The sequence below is a fragment of the Anser anser genome (assembly GCF_964211835.1).
Source record: "Anser anser genome assembly, chromosome: 19".
Lineage (NCBI taxonomy): Eukaryota > Metazoa > Chordata > Aves > Anseriformes > Anatidae > Anser > Anser anser.
The window spans coordinates 12,486,138-12,505,744 of NC_139740.1; the positions used below are offsets into that span (position 1 = coordinate 12,486,138).

General features: G+C 46.7%; 1 long non-coding RNA gene across 2 annotated transcripts in view; it reads right to left on the reverse strand.

Annotated features, from left to right (window-relative positions):
• Positions 1-19,607, reverse strand: part of LOC310883896 — a 90,768-nt gene that overhangs the window by 23,090 nt on the left and 48,071 nt on the right. Inside the window, exon 2 of one of the 2 annotated variants that reach the window (XR_014573919.1) lies at positions 16,760-16,889. This is a non-coding gene — a long non-coding RNA (uncharacterized lncRNA). Of the gene's footprint in view, positions 1-10,950; positions 11,074-16,759; positions 16,890-19,607 lie in introns of those variants that run through there. The other variant, XR_014573920.1, reaches the window with a different exon arrangement.

The following is a 19,607-nucleotide window of genomic DNA, read 5'->3' on the forward strand; positions in this document are numbered from 1 at the left end:
AAAGGAGTTACATCTCACAGTAAAACGGTTTTCTGGGTGAAAACGTTCAGATAATGGGAAGGGACCGAAGCAGTCCCAGCCGAGGGAGCAGGGGCTGCTCGGGGTGCTCCCAGCCCACTGGCCAGTGGTCTCTTCTGGTGCGAACACGCTTGGGTGTTAACGGGGAAAATCTGGTTCTCATCCAACCTTTCAGAAATATTCAGCTGCTCAAAGAAGCATCAAACTCTGAAGAACGTAACTGTTTTACCTATTTTCAGAGGAACACGTGAAATTATTACTATTACTTCTATCTGTGTTTATTACAAAAGCACCTAGAGGGAGCAACGGGCCAGGACTGCCCTGGGACACGGGGTAGCAAAACGGAGCAAGCGACGGGTCCACAGCACGAGGGCAGTGATGCCTCCAGCCCCGTGCTCCACCACCCTCCTGTGTCACCCACAGAGCACAACAGAAGCAGTTCCATTAGCCAGCACTCCCTCCATAAGCAGACAAGTGGATGCCTTTATAAAACTCCCATTTTTTTTTTCCTTAAACAATATTTTATCTTGAAAAACAATATTTTATCTTGAAACTATTAGCAGCAAATAAAGACGGAGACTTTTTGCCCAGGCTACAGTGCACGTAGCAGTCAGCATCTCTTCATCTCCCTTACTGCAGGTTCCCATCTGATTGCCGGGCTTACAAACGTGCACGCTTCCCTTTGTGTGTTGGTTTGGATCCATACAAAATACAGGATAAGGTTCCTTTGAAGAAAGTGGGAAAGGAGCATGGCAACAAGCCTGGGTAGGTATTGAGTTACTTTCTGTAATTCATATTTTCTCTAATGAGAGGCTTGCAAAAAAGATACTCTGGTCGCTCTTCGAGTCAGACAGGTACAGCAGCAAGTGCACCAGACAGGAATATGTAATCTAGGGATGGCTTTGAACCAGCTCCCAGGATATGAGCACTCTTGAACTTTAGAAGTATTTAGATCCAAATCTGGATCCGTGCTTTGTGGTTGACCATTTAGCCCACTCCCCCACCACATTACGTGTGTGCATATGCACACATATTTTCAACAATGACCCAAATCAAAACATGAGATGTTAACAACTTTTGACTTCAAGGCAATTGTTGGCATCTCAATTTTGCAAATATAAGTCAGAAAACTGAAAGGACTTACACAAATGTTCCTAGCATATGACTTTCAGCACTTTCCTGAAAGTATTGCTCCACTTTGCAGACTACTTCGCCTCAAAACAGTTAGAAAATAAAACAATGCAGGAAATACTACACATGTAGTAGGTACAACAGCTTGTACGATGCCTGTGCCAGACCACTTTATCAAATCCTTTGTGCTGGGATCAGCAGAGCAACCTCCTAACACTCAGACATCCTCCACCACAAGACTGAAGACAAGACAAGAATCCCGAGCAAACGCGGGATTCCCTGATTGCAGCCTGATACCTTCCTGGGAACATCAGAATTGCAATGAATTTATCAAGAGTGCTTCGGGCCAGGAGGGAGGGTAATAAAGATAGAGAGCTCAGGCCAAAGCAGTTCCCCAAACACATTCCAATAACCCGGAGATCTCGGATGAGAACAATTCTTTTAATCTTTTAACGGCATTTCAGATTTATTACTCCATGGAGTGATTGCAGATACTTTGAGGAAGTTCTGCCCGCGTAGCTACAACCGGCTGTGCTATCCACGTCAGGGCTTTCTGCTTCTTGGCCAAATAAGCTTGCAAATACTCTTCCCTGAATATATCTGTGAATTACAACAATTAGTTCCCATGAAGTTACATTGAGGATGCGACTTTGAAGTTTCCCTTTTGTGAGCACCGGGGTCATTAGGAGTCATTCCTTGCAGTGACGGTGGCAAAGGAGCTGGGATGCAGAGGTGTAAGGACAGCCAAAGGGTGAAGGTGCAATTTGTAAACCTGATAATCGGCTTAGAAAGCATCCCACAGGATTTCGTAGCATCACTTGTGGCATTTTCACAGTGGATACATGTTACAAGAACGGACAATGAGATATCTAAAATATTCTAAGTCTTTTATCTCTAAAATTATTTTTTCAATAGGCTTTAAAAATAGAAGACCTTTCGTTAATTTTCCCTCTCGCTGGGAGAAGCACCCATGGAGCTAAAAGCTAGATTTGGCCCTTGAGCTGCATTTGGTGCAACCTGAAAAGCCCAGGCTGTGCTAAGAGGGGGAAAAAACAACCTTGGAAGAGGAACTTTTCCTTCTTTTGAAGTCAGAATGGATTTGCAAGGGTCTTATGTGATGAGGGGACAGTTTTAAGTAGAGGGGATACGTGTATAATTTTAACCATGTAAATAGTCCTTTGCAGCCTGGGAATCTTCAGACGTTTCAGGGCTTTAAGAAGTTGGCAGTGCATACTTGTTAAAATCAGTTTAACCACTTGCCAAGAGGTTTAAAAGAAAGACGACACCTATTTTGCATGAATAGTGATATTACTCTGATGAATTTAGTTATACTAATGGGAGAGCTTAAAGAATATGCTCCTGCCCATGACGGATTTTTTAAGGCAAATAATAAGGTTCTGGAGGGTGTAACCTAAAATAGACATTTCATAAAAGATTCATCCTTGAACAAAAATGCCATGAAAGCATGAAATGAAAAATAGACGACAATCAGAATTCCTCTTGAAGTGCTTTGTAGTAATTATTTTAAAAAAGTCCTCACAAAAGGCTCTTTTCAATTGCAGAATAGCAAGTGAGGTCTGTGTGGTTCAAGGCCAAATAATTTCTGCAATGGAAAAAACAGCTTCAGTTCTTCAGTTCTGATGTAAGGTATTTTAAATGGGCACGAGCTTCAATTATTGCTTTCTTTTCCTCAGCTTCAGTGAGCCATGAATTACCCACAGATAAACCCCCTGCTCCTCAAAGCGATGACCAGCATCGCTTCCCTCCTTAGCGCTCCCGATCCCACAGCGACACCGAGTATCACAGCCTCCACGTGAGGGCCAGGGGCTGTGTGGACCAGACAACCCTCGAGGAGCTCCGAAAGCCCCGTGGATGGGGCTGGAGCCCTCCCCTTGCCAGTCCCCAGCTGGACTGGTCATACTGGTGGAGGGAGCCTGCTCCTGGGTGACTTACAGGAGGTGGTGTTGGGAAGGTTGAACTTTTCCTCTCCCCTGACTCTATCACGTCCCACTTGCACCCCACAACCATTTTATTTATTTATTTTTGCTTTTCCAGCACTCTGCTGGAGAGGGACGTGGTGGAATGATGGGACCAGCACCGATACCTAGGAGAGGAGCACAGGTGGCTGGGTACCCCGACAGCATCGAGCAGTGCCGTCAGAAGAGAAGTAATGACAGCTCTACCGGCATCATCTTCAGGTACTTTTAAATGACTGCCATTGTGGGATCACACTGCCATGGTGACAGATCTGCTCCAGATGACATTTTCCTGCAATGGAGGTGGACTTCTAAGCCGTTTATAAGTTATAAACAAGCCTGGAAAGCGTCAGCACCTGGACTCGCCCCACAGGGAAGCGGACCCGTACCCCACAAGGCAGGCACGTGCTGCTCTCCCACCTCACATCTCAGGGGTAGCCCAGGTGGAAGCTGGCGGAGCAGCGCACAGAGGAGATACCCCTGGGGGAGCTCCAAAAGCAGGGCCGCCAGCCGGGCCTACCGGGCTTCCCCTCGAGGCAGGACAGCTCCTGCCCTTCGTGGGCTTTGTAGGAGTGCCCAGCCAGCAGGTCCTGGCTGCCGGCATCTCCCACAACCCAGGGCTCACCTTGCTTTCCTCCTTTTTCATTTTCCCTTCTCAAACCTCGTGCAGGAAAAGGCACATCCCGAGCCACCGAAGCAGCGAGCGGCCGCTCCCCACAGCTCCGGGGTCGCCCAGCGGTGCCGGATCGGCCCCTGGGGAGAAGGGGAGCGGGCAGGGCAAGACAAAGGGCTGACATTGTTTATTGTACGTATAAATGTTGGTGTTTTTAATGCAGGCAGCCTCACCCCAAGCCTACGCCGTGCCTCCCTCGCTCGGAGGGGCCAGGCTGCCTTCAGCAGCCCCGCAGCCCCGAAGCGCGGGTGACAGGGGCGGCATTCTTCGCTCGAACAATAGCGACTTGTTCACAGCCCGATACCAGGCTGGTAAAACTCTGAATTTTCAAGTGTGTTTGAGTTGGGGCTTAGCTAAACAAAACTCATTTTCCATGCAAGGCTGGGGATTCTCCCAAGCTGGACACGTTAAGGCTCCAGCTCGGACCCTCTCCTTTTCCCCAGCACGGGTTCCCCACTCTCCCCGTGTTTACGCTCGTTTCCCTTCTGGCAATTCTAATTTTGCATTGAAAATCCTCCTGGTCCTTCCTAAAGCTAGGGCTGACCCACATTTCAGACGGCAGTGTTTGAAGCAGAACCTATTCCCCACCCCACAGCCCCACCAGAAGATTTTAATTTTAAACTAACTGCTGCGCTTTGTTTCCAAATGCTTTTTTTTAAAATTACTTCAATGTGTAGCTTTCCGAAACATTATTTTCCCTTTTCCGAGGCTTTTCTGGCTTTGCATTTCCCCCTCCTGATTTTTAGGACTTCTCTTTCTTCTTTCCTGAGGAAACATTACCCTTAAAAGCAGGTCTCCTGCAAAGTGCCTCTGGACGCTCCCGCGAACGCGTAACCCCTGCGCCTCAGTTTACATAGGTGTAAAAAACCCACAGAGTATCATTTCCCTGCCTCAAAGAAGCACGGTGAAACTTAATTAAATTAAGTAATGCCTACAAAGGGATCCTATATCCTCAGGTGGACAATCTATATGGAAAACGCACTTCTAAGAGCGCTCTGTAAGCGCTTCAAGATGAAGATACAGCACGAGGAGATCACAGGGACCTGGCGGTGCTGCTCCTCCTCCAGCCCTGGCACCGCCTGCGCATCTGTTCGCCCCCAGGGGCTCGCTTGGGATGCAGAGGAAGCACCCAGGGACCAGGAGCCCACCCTCGCCCCCCGGGATGCTCTCTGGAGGGACCAAGTGGAGGTGTCTGCACAGAAGGAGGTCTGTGCTCAGCTTCAGTGGAGCTGCTGGAGGGCTTGAGCTGCTCGCACTGCAGCCACCGGGTCTCCCCTTCCTCCCAAGTCCCTTCAAAGACCTCGGCAGTGAATGAAATGCAGCTTTCCTGTGATGTGACAGCCGGCGAGAGGAGTGCTTACGATCAAGGAGGAGTGCGAGCTGGTGAAAGCAGCAGGATGCTCAGGCCGGGTTTGATGCGGCTCCCATCCCGAGGCTGAGCCTCCAGCCCCGAGCATCCCCGGGGAGCCGCCATGCCAGCCCTGGTCAGTGAGGAGAGAACTCGGTTGCTGCAAAATGAAGCAGAAGCCACATCCTCTGGGCTTGCAGACAGGAAGCTGGAGGTGTCCCCGGGCAGGGGACAGGACAGGCTAACGCTGGTGGAGGGGACATGGCCCCATCCCCGGGAGCTGTGGGGCAGCAGCCCGTGCTCCACAGCACCCATCTGCTGGGTACCGCTGCCCTCCTCCTCCTCACACAGCAGGTCACCCTTCCCAGGGGAAGTCAGCTGTGTTAACAGGTGTGAACAACCCAAAATAAATAAAAACTTATATTTTCTGAGACAACAACATATCCCCCACCCTGCCCAAGCAAACCTACACTGCCTACATGATGAACCCAAGCCCCTTGCTCTTTGCAATTACAAGCAAATGCATATTTCATCACAACATTACAGCCACCTACGACAAAAATAATTAATGACTGCTTAGTGGCCCTGGCTTTTTTGGGCATATGAATAGATTAAACTAAAAAAAATATGGAAAGGAAAAACTATAGATCATTTTGAGCTAGAAAAAAAGAGATGTATAGATGTTAGATAAAGAACAATGGATAATGTAAGTCAGCAATTTCTGAGTGACCGAAGTAACCTCAACAAGCGCTGCATTTTTCCTCAGTCCTTCCAGAAAGGCTGTTTTACATTCTTCAGTCAGAAGAAAACACTACTTTCATTTTAAAAGAGTTTCACAAGATGGCAACGGAAAAGAAAGCTAAAACAACCAGAGGTGACAGGAGCCACCCGTGGCCACCGCCACACAGCAGCCCCCAGCCGAGCCCCAGCCCCAAAGAGCTGAGGCAAGGGCGGTCGGGATGCCACGGGGTGGAAAATGTAGACGCAGAACACCATGCCCACTGTTCGGTGGGAATGCTACACGTGCTGCGTGCCTTACTGCATCTCAGAGGACGTCGTTGCAGAGAGTTGTGCTCAGCAATGGCTGCTAAAATCCAGAGGTACAGGCACGTTATTCTGGCACTGCTAAGCCCTCAGTGGCGCACCCACCTTCGTCCAATGCTCCAGCATCTGCCCCATGCAAGCCCATGGAGACAGAGCCATCGTGAGCAGCATCAGCACCAAAGGCCTGCCCATTCATTGCTGCCCACTTCTAGGGTCAGAAATAAAACCCAAAGCACCACAGAAGTAGTTGGAGACTGCCCAAAAGGAGCAGGGGCAGGAGCAGCCCCATGCCCAGGCACCCCCCATGCTTTCCCTCTCCAAGGCCTGAACCAACAAGGACGCCACACGGCCAAGCGAGCCAAGATGTCAAAGGAGGAGCAGAGGATCGCTGCCACATCTAAGCACTCAGGAAACCATTGCCATACAAAAATGATTGCTTTTTAAAAAGCCTGAAGGAGCTCAGTTTGCTTTCTGGGTTCAGAAACCTCAGGTTTCCCATGCTAGGGCTTTACTCTGCCAGGATAGACTCCACTCAACACTTCCCACTGTCCTCAAATGACAGCAAAACCCCAACAGAGACAGGCTTTTTCCACGTCCCTTCTACTTTGGTGTTTTCTCTCTTAATTTCTCAGTCTGTCTCCTGAGATTTAAGCAAGACCTGGGCCAGCATGTGTTACCAGATGCCACAAACAGCCCCAATGCTCTGCCACGGCACCCACCGGCTGGCAAAGCAACCAGCCAGGTAGGAGAGCTCAGGGAACTGCTCCTCCACGCCAGGCGAGCACGGCCCTGCTGATGGGGATCACGGGCAATCAGAAAATCCTGCGGCTCACCAGGTATTGCTACGTGCTGCAGGTTCATCGCAGAGCATTGCTACAGCATCTACGAAGCGGTTTGCCTTCCCGCACTAGACTTACGTGGTTCGGGAAGTCGTAAACAAATTATCTTTTCAAGTGGAATTGAAAGCTGTTTGGCAGCGTTGTGTTCTCTAACAGCCCCATCACTCTTAAGGCAAAAATATCCCAAGTTCAAGTCCTGCACGCGCAAGGACCTGCAAAGGCAGCTTGGGCATTTCTCCTACCGATTCCTGGAGCATTGCACAGCAATGACAGCCACGAGTGCCTCTCTGAGCACATCCAAACCTCGCCCTATTGATTTTCACTCTGCCTGCTCTTTCAAACTGCTTTTTCCTGATTTACTTTTCTGTCCCCAGCTCTGCTCTTCCTTTCAGCTCCTACTGAGCAGGATGGAGACCCGGGGATGCCTTGCTGACTTCCAGCCAGCTCCAGAACTGGACACGAGGCCCCCATGCACAGGCTCTGGCACCATCAGAAAATCTCAGCGCTTAGCTCCGAATACAGGACTAGTCTCACTGAAAGTTAAAGCTAGCAAGAAGCTCTTAAAAGGCATTTAAAAGGCATTTAAAAAGCAAAATACAAACTTCACACAGTCACCACAGGGTGAAAAAAATGTATATTTTTTCAAGTGACAGTTTAAACTGCCAAATAGACGATACTGTTCATTGCCTTCCATCAGCTCCCTGTGGCACATCACCCATCGGGCTAACGGCCGGCCTGTTATTAACCACGCATTTCATGGCCATTAACTTGGGTTCAACAAGTCACAGGTGACTTTATTAGGCATGACTCAGATAACCACCATTTTAATTGTTTGAGCTGTCCTCTATGCCCACAGTGAACACAAGTTATTTTTAAGTTGAAGTAACATTTTCCTTTCTATTGGGAAGCCCAGCGTGCCGTCACACGGGGCACTTGGCCAGCAAAGGAAACTAAGTAAAATAATTCAGGGTAAAACCTTGCCCATTTCTCTGCGTCTTTGAGGTACAAGCCACATCTGATAAGCAACTTGGCAGAAGCGAGACCATGAGAACCAAGCTCTGCTCAAGGTTTTAATAAAAAGACTAACGGAGAACGGAGGGGAGGTGATGCTGAGCCAACAGACTGGATCAGGCTCCAGTCAACAAGGGAGAGGAAACCTGTCAGCTTCAGGAGAAAAAAAGAAAAAAAAGCAAGACTCTGGAGTTGGCCCATGCCTCCAGCACAAAGCGTCATACCCTTGTCTATTATTGTCATTAACTGTGCAACTGTTTGGAGGAAGAGGCTCCTTCCCATCACGTGCTCAAACACCAACCGTTACGGACCCGGATTTCTGTGCGGATTGGTGACCTGCAGCCAAAGACACCCCCAGCACGCCACCCTCATTCTTTGTCCACAGCGGAGGTGGTCTGGCTTGTTTTCAATTGTTTCAACGCACTACAAAAAAAACAAACAAACCAAAATAGACAAAAACTAATTCTGAAAGTTCCCATTTTCCATCTGCACCGTGATCAATGCAGACTGTTTGTGTGAAACTTCAAGTTCTGAAGCATGAGAAAAGCAAATATCCCCCAAACCGGATTCCATAGCAAGCCGGGCTGTATGACCGGCACGGACAAATTCATTTCTGCATGAACTGCGTTAAAGCACATTCACATCCCCAGGGCATGCAAATGTGAGATTACCACGCTGCAGCAGACACAAGCCCCGATACAATCCTGAGCTCTCAAAAATCTCCCAACAGCCACAGCACAGCCTGCCCAGGTCAACAGATCTTTCCATCTTTCCACAGGCACAGGAACTCCTCCTGGATGTCCTACAGGACCACAGCCTTAGATCTCCCATTCCATCAGAGATGCATTTTTTTTCTTTGTACAGATCCTTTCTGATTACTTTTATTGCAGAGTTTAAAGACATAATATAGCATGTGATAAATAATTGTGTTTGCTCTGCATACATGAATGGCTCTAACTTGCAGTTTATACTTAGTAATGAATGTCAGATTATGTGTTAATAAAAAGTTAAATCACCGTAGCATGGTGTCAGGATACATACTTTTGTAACCTAATGCTGTTAAGTTTTCATGTCATGTGTGCTGCAATATACAGTAGCAATGAACAGACATTCCTATTCCCTTCGGATCGTACAGATGTTTTGTGCTCCCAGAGAATATTTTGAGAGACATACGCCGTTAGTATGTATCTATTATAACATTATTAGCCACACTCCTAATTAATCCTTAGGAATTCCAGGCATTTCTCATTTAGTTCTTAGCAAAGGAAAGGGGGGAAAAAAAAAAAAGAGGTGCCTTAACAACTATTTGCGTCGTAGAGTTCATAAATGAGCCCATCACCCTATACCAGAACTGCTATAATTTTATCGGAATGAAAACCATTCTCTTTGATCTCCTCCAGTTCTTAAATCCAGCAGTTGTGTATTCAAACATCAATGGAAATGTGGTTTCAAGCTTCCTCTTTCATTATCTTTCTCAAAGATAAAAAAGAGCAAAAGAAAAAAAAGTTCTGAGCTTTAGAGATGAGGCAATATTTTTACAGTAATTTCTTTATCTGATTTCATCCTGTTTACAGAAGCTGCCGTTTGGAACATTTCCCCCCCTACCCCACCATTTTTGAGATGGCTTTTCTTTAAATAAATGTATATTAAAAAATAGCGCAGACAACAGAGTCAGCTTCCTGCTTGCTCTTTATTGTGAGGGAGATAAGGCTGCTAAATGCTGTGCTATCTGACTCTGGTTCGGTGCGTGACCTACATGGATCAAGATGGAGATTTAATGATTAAGCTTAACTCCTTTATCTTCAGCAAGGGGGGAGGAAAGAGTACCCAAACAAACTACTTATGTTGCAGCATGATAGAATTACATTTCAACACAATAATTAACTATCTGACACATTCCTGCGAGGCTGCAGATGTCAGTAATGGCTCCGAAATGCCCCCTCTGTGTTGTCATAACCCAGAGCTCTTCGCAGCAGCCAAAACAAGCACGTACTCTGAAGAGCATCAAGGCTGGCAAAATGCATTTCATCCCTTCTCAGCTGATTCATACAGCCCACAGGTGTGTTTCATGGTTCATATACCACTGATAGACAAATTTAGGAGCAAATTCAATTAAAACAAAACAGGTCCTTGATCTACCGAACCCACAAAAGCATTTTAATCTCTTCCGTCCAAGGCCCTTGTCTCCAATCTTCCTGCCAGCTTCTCCGCAGCTCTTGAAACATATCTTGATCTCTCACACCCAGATAACGTGGCCTGTTTCGCTGACTGTTACGCAGCCAGCATCTCTGAACAAACCAGGAGAAGTCAGAGCCCTCTGGGTGGTTCCCAGGCTGCTCCTCCCGCTCCTCCTGCGCCCTATCAAACCCCTTGCAAGTCGATCCTAAAAAGCTTGCTCCAGTTAAGCCTTCAGAAAAAATCAGCTCCAGTAAAACCTTCAGAAGGCCAGGCACTTCAGTTCTGAATGACAGTAAAAACGGCATGTACTTATGCACGCAACCTGCATGCAAAAAGACTGGCAACACATCCCAAAGACAAGCAAACCCAAAGTCCAGCCTAAGGTTTGTAAGCACACGAAGCAAACTACAGACACCAACAGTGGTTTATAGCTTTGCACGAAAGCCACATGACACGCAGCAAGTTTAATGAAGTTTGCTCTTAGCATTAGTTCGAACCTCCAGGGCTGCTGTCACCCACGTGGATCAAAACAGCAGGATTTATTTGCATCCACTCCCACTTGAAACAAAACGCAGCAGCCACCAGCCCCAGCTCCTGCAGCACCCAGAGAAGCAGCAAGCTCCCTGGTGCCTCCAATACCAAGCGGACAAGGACTACATCAAGAACAGAACCCACGCTTCGCTTTTAACCCCCCAAAGTTCATTAAAAGGAAGAACAAATTCAGGACCTTACCTTCCAAAACCACCACATTGCTGCAAGACCAGCTACTTCGGGTGCCAGAGGAGTCTCCCTGCCAGGCACCCCAAGGGAGCCCCAGCAGCACTCCCTGCCTGCCCAGCTGGGAGCATTTACTTTAATTAACAAACCCACATACAGCTGAGAGAAGCATTTCTGCCCCCTCCGCCTCCCAAAGCGTTAGCGTAAAAATCTGGCTGCCCCTGGCTGGAAGGGGTTGATCAGTGCTAAGAGGTTCAGAGAAAACTGGTTTTGCCTTGCCACCTCCTGGTGCAGGACTGGGGTGGGAAGAGCGGTTGGCCATGTTACACGGTGCCTCTTCTGGTTGCTGATAAGGAGCTTGGGTGAAGCCTGAAGTCAATTACGTTACTTCCCAGAGCCCTTTTTCCTCACCTTAATAGCCTTCCTGTGCCCTCCCTCCCTTTGACCACATAACAGTCTCATGTCCCAAAAGCTTGGCTGTGGAACCATGTGCCAGCTTCATGCTCCAGGCCATTTCTGGCTAAAAGCGCTGGAGGGAAGCAGCCTGCAAACACGATGCTCCACCTCATCAGGAGACAGGAATTTTGGCCTGGAGTGCCACAACTGCTGCTGCAGCCAGAAAAGGAGCTGCTTCCAGGAGGTGCTCGTCAGTACCTGGGGAGATGCTGCAGCAGTGGCTTGTGGTCAGCTCGCCAGTTACGTTTCTTCAGCCTCTGCATTGCCTGGTAGTGGATCGTTGTCTTCCTCCTTAGCACTGCCAAGCTCGTAGCTTTAGATTCCCAAGGGCAACCATCACAGCTTGATGGTTTGGTGCTAAGGAATCAATGAGCTGGTGATGGGAAACTTCTGGATTTGGTAAAAACAAACCAGAGGGGACAACACTCACTGGTCAGGCCTCTTTCCCCTGCATCTTTCTAAAGGGTGAGGAAGAAGAGCAGGTTAAGGGGGATTTCCTGGATGGAGAGATGTAATAAGCTAAAGCTGTCTTGGGCTGAGGGATGGGAGATTAAGAGGATGCCCAAGTCAAACTTCAGGGACAAGTTTCAGAGTCATATATGGAGTAGTTAACATAAACGCTGGGGACTTTCGGTCTCAAAGCTGATTCAGTTCCTCAACTTTGTTATCCAGCCTCTTAAAAATGTAAGCACGAGGGATTGGACAGGAGAGAGCCAGAAGGCAGATTTTTCCAGCCTTGCAGAAAGAAAATCAGAAGTGTTTCCATGCTGCCGCACGCAGCGCGTTGCTTGTCACACTGATAGATTGGGGATGTTGCGTGAAATAAAATAGAAAACAATTAAGCTGCACGTGACTCGGGGAGGGGGTAGGTTTACTTTGCAGAATTTGCATCAACATTTCTTTTGGCTTCGATCCAGGCAGCTGAGCACCGCTTCGAGTCACTTAAACAAAACCAACTCTGAAAGCAAAACTCCGACGGAGCTTCTGAGTCTCACCCAGCTTCACACTCACACCGGGGGAAGGGGAAATCGCACGCAAGGTGGCCACAAATCTTCTCTGAAGGACTGTGCTCCTTGCACACATGTAAAAAAAATTCACAGCCACCTTTGTGAGGGCTGTAAGCTTTGCAGTGAAGATGCAGCACAGCCCTGTGCAGTCTGATGCCCAGCTTTCTGGACAGAGCTTTGAGGGAGCAGCAAAGCTCAGCTCCACCTTCAAATATCTGCAAAGTTTAAAGGAGGTAGACTGGGGGCTTTGTTCAGCACCTCTAAAGAATGTCGTAGGGGGGATCTAACGCTGGGTCCAGATGTGGCTCTCTTTGCCTGGCATCGTTTGTGGATGAGCTAGGGCTTGACTTCAAGCTTGCTAGCGACAGAAGTTTTGGTGCATGAATAATAAGCAACCTGGTGCATATTAAAACACAGCTATTGAGTTGTTCCAGCAGAAAGTTTTGATTTGTCTTTTTTATGGCAAGGTTTGCAAGTGCAGAACAAACTTTTTGTTCTATAAAGTTCGGAGCGAACTGCTGGCTCGCACCAATAGCAATATTTGGGGCCTTTTGATTATTTTATTTAGAGCTTTTTTTGCAATTAACCTCAGCCCTAAAAGTCTTTCTGTTTTGATGAGGTTATTTTCATATGGTGCAATTTGAAAGGGGGCTGTGACAGCTATGCATATGTATTATAATCATATTTGAGCCATTTTTCTTCTTCATCTGTTTAATGTCATCTGCGCTGCCAAAGTAGCCAAGCTCCTTTAGGGCAAAACAGCGTAATGGGAACTGACTTTCCTGATGTACTGTCCCTGTACGCAGCTCTGCAAGTAAGGCATTGCTGGATCGGCCTGAGCTCTTCTGGTCCTATTGCTCAATTACTGCTGCTTTTACAACTGAACGTTAACCTCATGCTAACCACTGTCTCTTGTCAGTTGCTGCACATGTGCAATGGTTTCTGTCGCTGTTTAGACTGAACTAAATCAGAATTTGGTTCAGAATCAAAATCTAGACCTGGATTTACACAACACCTCAGAAGGGCAAAGAAGCCATGAGCGGGAAGGTTTAATCCAGTAAGGGATGGGGTGAGGATGAGCCGGCTCCTTCCTCGCAGCCGAGGGGTGGGTGGCTGTTTGGAGGGGGGCTCACGTCGTGTGCTCTGCTCCAGACTTTTTTGCTTGTCCATTAATAAACAAAGGTGAAAATCTTTGCCACTAAGAGGGCACCGGCAGCGTGCTGTCACACTTCAAAATCACACCACAAAAATTCATTTCTTTGGTCCTTCTTATTTTCCTTCATGTTCCCCAAGTACACACAGACATTTAACAACCTAGAACTGTAATTGAAGCAATTACGTGAACACAAAGGCATATACAGGTTCTAGCACCCTCCCAATGAGGCTTTTAGTGTATTTGCTTAATGCTTTTAATTACAGTTGTTAATGTGACAGATTGATAAGATGCTTGATGGCTTCTGTTCAACTTGAGATGTTCTGGTAGTTGGCAAATGCTCCAAAGACTCCTGGAAGAAGCCACCTGCACAGGAAGCAGCGTTACTTGGTCAAAACCATATCCCAGGGCATCATATCAAATTAAAATGATTTTTTTCTTCTCTTTTCAACAGGGAGCTTTTCCTCCTTCACCTCCCAGTGTGAATGTGGATGTATGAGCAATGAATGGCAATGGGAAAGGAAATGCAGAGAAACCACACAACGATTTACTGGGGCTTTAGCAAAATATTATCATTCTTAATGTTTGTCGGCATGTGGCAATTTTCTTTGAACCAGGGATAGTTTAAATTCCTTCTTGCTTTGAAGACTTAATTTTCTCCCATAAAGATTATGGAGACTGTCTTGGATAATTTTAGGACTTAGGCACACTATTTGCTGAGCTCAGGCATGTTTTGGACCATGTATATTTTATTTGCCACCTGCCAGCTCGTGTTCACATTTTCCCAAAGTCTAGAGGTCACAGACAAATCTTGAGCAAAGCCATTTGCTACGGCCCAGATCCCGCGTTGCACGTGCATGGCCTGAGAGCCCTGCTTGCATACAGGCACCACTCAAAACTTATTAAATGATGTTTCCAGGCAGAGCTAGATCCCCAGCCTTGCGAACAGTGGCTCCGGTAAGTAACTTTGCAGACGGCCACATGACAACCGCAGGCATGACGTGGTGTCTGTCTCGTTGTTTGCTGGTGGCACTCGGGGGCCACAGCCTGGGAGGAGAACATCGGGCTGGAGGGCAAAGGAGATGTCCGGGCACTACACAGGGCTCGTCTGGGTCCTCTACAGACTGAAGCTCATCCCCTGGCCATGACGCAAAATCCTCCAAGCTCAGTGAGCCAGGGTTGGTAGGCAACTGTGAGCCAACAGAAATGTCTCAGTCGCTCTGAATACAGCCAGGCCAGGAGTTCGCCCACTCTCTGATTTGGCCAACGCAGAATGGACAAAAAACATTTGGAGGTGACATGAGAAATCACCATGCTCCAGCCCTGGGGACTTTTATTAAGGAGAAGGTGGGGATGAGGCCTGAAGACAGCACATCAGCATCAAACACCCAGCTCTTTGGTTAACAGGGGAATGCTCTGAAAAGGACTGATAGATGAAACCCAAGGCAGACAAATTCAAAATAAAGCCTGTAGACATAGCAGTCATTGTAGAGTATTTTTGAATGACTCTTGTGCCCATGCTTGTGTCTGCAGATGCAGTAGAGATTGTTGGCTTTGCTTGCACACATTCCCTTGCCCTGAGTTAACTTCCTGGGGCAGATGAGTGCCCAGAAATAAACTGTCATAACCTCTGAGCAAAACTGCCAAGGGGCGGTGAAGTCTCCAGCTCCAGTGTCTTCAAACCAAGGCTGGTTTCCTTCTTTGAAGATATACTTTTGCCAAGCACAAGTTGCACCTTAGTCAGACACCAGTTACCAGACTTGATATGGATGAAACTTAATGGCCCGTGAAATAAAGGTCAGCAGAAAAAGATTATTGAATGGTTTCCTCTGGCTTCACATATACGAATCTGTGAAAGGTCGGCAATTCGTACCAACCGTCATGGTGTTTTTCATGGAATCCTTTGATAACGGGATTAGGAAGTACCAATATTAGTTCAAATAAGCTGCTAAAAAGTGTCTGACATTTGGTCATTACTAGCCTTCAGTCACTATTGATCCGTGTCTGCACTGGAGCCGGTAATCCAGTGTGGGGAGGGATCTGGGGCAGCTGCAGGTACGGCGAAGATCGATGGCGAGGCGGGCCGAAGGATGCTGCCTGGACGGCAGCCTCCCTCTCGCTGGGGGTTTTTAATGAGAAGCAAGCCCTGCTTTTTGTTTTCTAACAGATTATTCTGCCAAATGGTTTGGCAGCATTCTCGTTCCTCAAAACAGAGGAATCACCATTTTGCTTTTCCTGAAGCATTTATTATCGGAAGAGACCGCCCTGCACAGAACTGCGTTCCTGAAACATGAATATTTCATGGGACCGGTTTCGGGGTGATTACTTATGGTTGAGTTTTCATGGCCAATAAGTAGATTTTTGTGACTATCAGCACTTCTTTGGTAATTTAAAATTTACTTGAAAGGGAAAAGAAGCAAAGCAAGGCTGAATGGGTACAACCAAGGTCTTGCGCTCCTACAAATACCACGATAAAAGTATATTTGTTCATAAGAATACTTTGAAATATTTAAGAGAGCAACAGCAGGAAATATATGCACATGTATATGTATAAAACTAGCGTTTCGTGAAGTGTGTGGGAAGGAGACTATTTGGGAGTCAGCACATTTCTTACCAACTATATTAAGTGCACCCAAGGGTGAATTTTTTATTTATTTGGATTTTTCCTTAGAACCACCCCCTGTGGTGCTTTGGATATCTGGACATGTAAAATAACAACAAGCTTTACAAACATGCAAGCCACAAAGTGCAGCAGCTTTCAGAAGGCACTGAGCTGCCCATTCCCTTCCTCCAGCAGGGCGTTGCCACCCCATTGTTTCCCACCGGTCCCAAAGGAGCTCTCCCCAAAGCACCCAGACCCACCTGGACCTGATGGGTGGGCACACGGGGGCTTCTCCTGCCATCCCAGCTACCCACCGTACATCTCCTGCTGCCCCCTGCAAGAGATATTCATGCCTGAATTTTCAAGGCTAGAGTTCATGCCCAATGTGGAGTGCCTCCTTTGTACGAAACCCAGTTTGAAACATTCCTGGGCTTGAATAGTGCAGAAAATTTGACCAAACATTTGAATTATATTTCATTCCTCGGATGTATGTGTCTTGCTAGAAACATAACAATTTTCATGAAGCTTCTACTTGGAGAAAATTCTCATCTGTCTCTTTGCTCCCCAGACAGAATAACTGTGAAATCAGGAATGAGGAAGACTAACCTGGCATCCCAAACAAGTGCTCTGGCCTTGCTGGAAGGTGGCGGCTTCTCCAAATCTCGACTGTTAGGATTACTCCAATTCCAGCAAGCATCAAACAGCCATTTTTCCAGGAACTTTAAGCAGATCTGGCCTGAAGGGGAATCAAGAAATAAACCATAAACAAAGGGGAAAAGATTTGCAGGTTTTGTTCTGCAGAAGGATAATTTTATAAAATTAAAAAAAAATAAAATTATAACTTTCTATTTTTTTTATTTTTTTCTCCTTTTTTTTTTTTTTTATAAGAGAAATTTTTCCCTTGGAGACACTGCCTGGATTTTCAGGGGTCCTGAACACCAACTTACCTTAGGTCCTTACCAAAGGTCCTTACCCTTGGCCAAGTCAGGAGCACTGCCTACCTCCAGCCAGGCTCTGGCTAAATGCAAAGAAAAGGCAGCCAAAGCCAGCAATAACTCCTGAACCCGCACATTCTGGTGTCGCCCTTCTCAAATCCCAGCCAACATGAGCCACCCTCACCCCAACCAAACCAAGGTTTCAGCAGAGCTGTCCCAGTGGATGGGGCAGACAAGTGTCACGCCTGGGGTGGCACCAAAGCAGCTGTCTGGCTCTTTCTGCCTTGCCTCTGAAACAAGAAGAGCTCCAGATCCCTTTTTTTTTTCTTTTTTTTTTTTTTTTCCTTTTCCTGCCTCTCGCTTCCAATGCATTTTGCCTTCCTGATAACTAGTCAAGGGCCTGGCCCGCTCTTGGCCAGGTTTTTCGCCTCTTCTCATGTTATGCAAACCATCCCTGTCTGGGATGGGAGCCCCTGCCCGGGCATTATGGTCACTGAAAACTTGGAGAAATGACCCCGAGATCTTCCTGACCCTGGCTGCGTTTGCTCATTTCCTCCCCAGCTCTCTTTCTATTGCTTTTCAAATTAAGGTGCACAGGAAACCAGAGCAGTTTCTGATCTCTCCTCCACCTAAAAAATTAGAACATCAAAACCAGTTTTACCAGCAATAAACGAAGCTACTTTGAAAAGTGAGGCAAAGGGATCTATCTGGAGTCAGTAAGACATTGTTAGGATCTCTTTGATCGGGAGCCTTAAATGAAAATTATCAAATGGCGCTTTAAAACATACACCCTTTTGTTTGATTAGCCTGCTGCAGATAACCTTTATTAAACCTGATCTAAAATTACAGCCATGCACTGGTGGTTCTTTGATGCCTTGGCTGTTTCATTTCCTGTTTATACTATGATACACGTTGCACTAGGAGATAAAGCACTTCTGAAGGATATTAAGACATGAAAGTCCCTTGGCTATTTGCTGGCACTGTTTTGATGTTTTCTTGCTCTCTAGAAATTAGCATATCCTTTTCAAAGACTGCCTCTGATGAGAGTAATCCTTTGCCATGATGTATTTGCTAAAAGTCATAAATGATAGTATATTGTGTAAAGAAATGACACATAAAAGGGACGATGCTAGATTATTGATAATGAGGCAACTTGTGCAACTCTGCTTTTGGCTTTTATAAAACACATTTTTGACACCATAAATACATTGAGCTTATATTAATGAGGATTTAATACTTCTGAGATTTTAGAAACTTGCTTAGAACAACTTTTCAAAAGAAGGGTTTTTGGGGAAGTTTAATGTTTTCACTAATTTTGATAAGATAGTCTGTTAAGCACGTTTTGCTGCCTTCATAATGAGAACTGACGGAAAGGTTTTTAGCTTGGCATTGCCAGAATTAAATGGTGCTGGAATATTTATTTTATTATTTTTAATAGTGTCTATTGCCATAGAAACGAGGTGGCTTAATTATAGAAATTTGCAACAAAATGTTACCTTTCAAAAAAAGGAACTTTGACACACATAAAAGCAAAACATAAGGATCTGATATCTGAAGTAAATAAGTATCGCTCCATTGAAGCTTTGAAGTGACATTGATTTACATCACCAAAAGATCTATCCCTTGTTGTCACTAACAAATGACCTGAGCATTTTCACAGAAGAGAAAGCTATGCCTGGATGATGACCTAGAAAATACGGACCAGGGCGTCGGGATCGTGGTGGGGTGAGGAGGAGCAGCGAGGGCTTTGAGATCTTATCCAGCCTCTTTTCAAAGAGACTTCCCCAGGACTTTTCAAAGAGCGCTGGATGACACAGCGTCAGGTTAGACTGTAACATCCCTGTAACTGCGTGAAAGTCAGCACAACACCTGCTGTGTTTCATTTGCACAAGCATCCTTTGGTGCTCTCACTAGCCCGAGGCGCGGCAGCACCCAAAGGTTCGGTCTCCGACAGCTGTGCGTGGGTCCGGCACGGTGGCACCGAGCGCAGCGTGGTGAGGGTTTACACCCTGCTGTACACCACGTGCTTTCTGCAGACAGAGGCAGAGAGCTGAAGTTTGTGTTTTCCAAACCGGGTCACCTAAGCTGCATACCTGGGGACGCGTGAAGCACACCTGAGGATGAGGATTTTGTTAGCAAAATTAGTAGACGGAATTTGCGGAGCCTTTGAATACCCGAACTCATCCTTTAAAAAATTCCATTCCCTTATCTGTATGCCTTAATGTGGAACTGAGGCCTCACCTTAGATATCCTGGGTTGATAATCCTGCCCTCGGGAGCTAAAGATCTCATCTGATATCCACTGAAGTCAATGGGACAATTGGCTGTGGGTGGCTGCTCCGGTGAGCCCCAAAGGGAATAAAGTCACAGCCAGCCTGGCGATGCTGTATGAGGGTACAAGGGGTACGAGCGCCGCTGTCACCGCTCTCTTTCCCACTGCTTCCTTTTCAGCAGACACTGGCACAGGCCATTTGGGGCTGCAACCACACTAATCAGCATCAGGCATTATTCTTCGCTGTG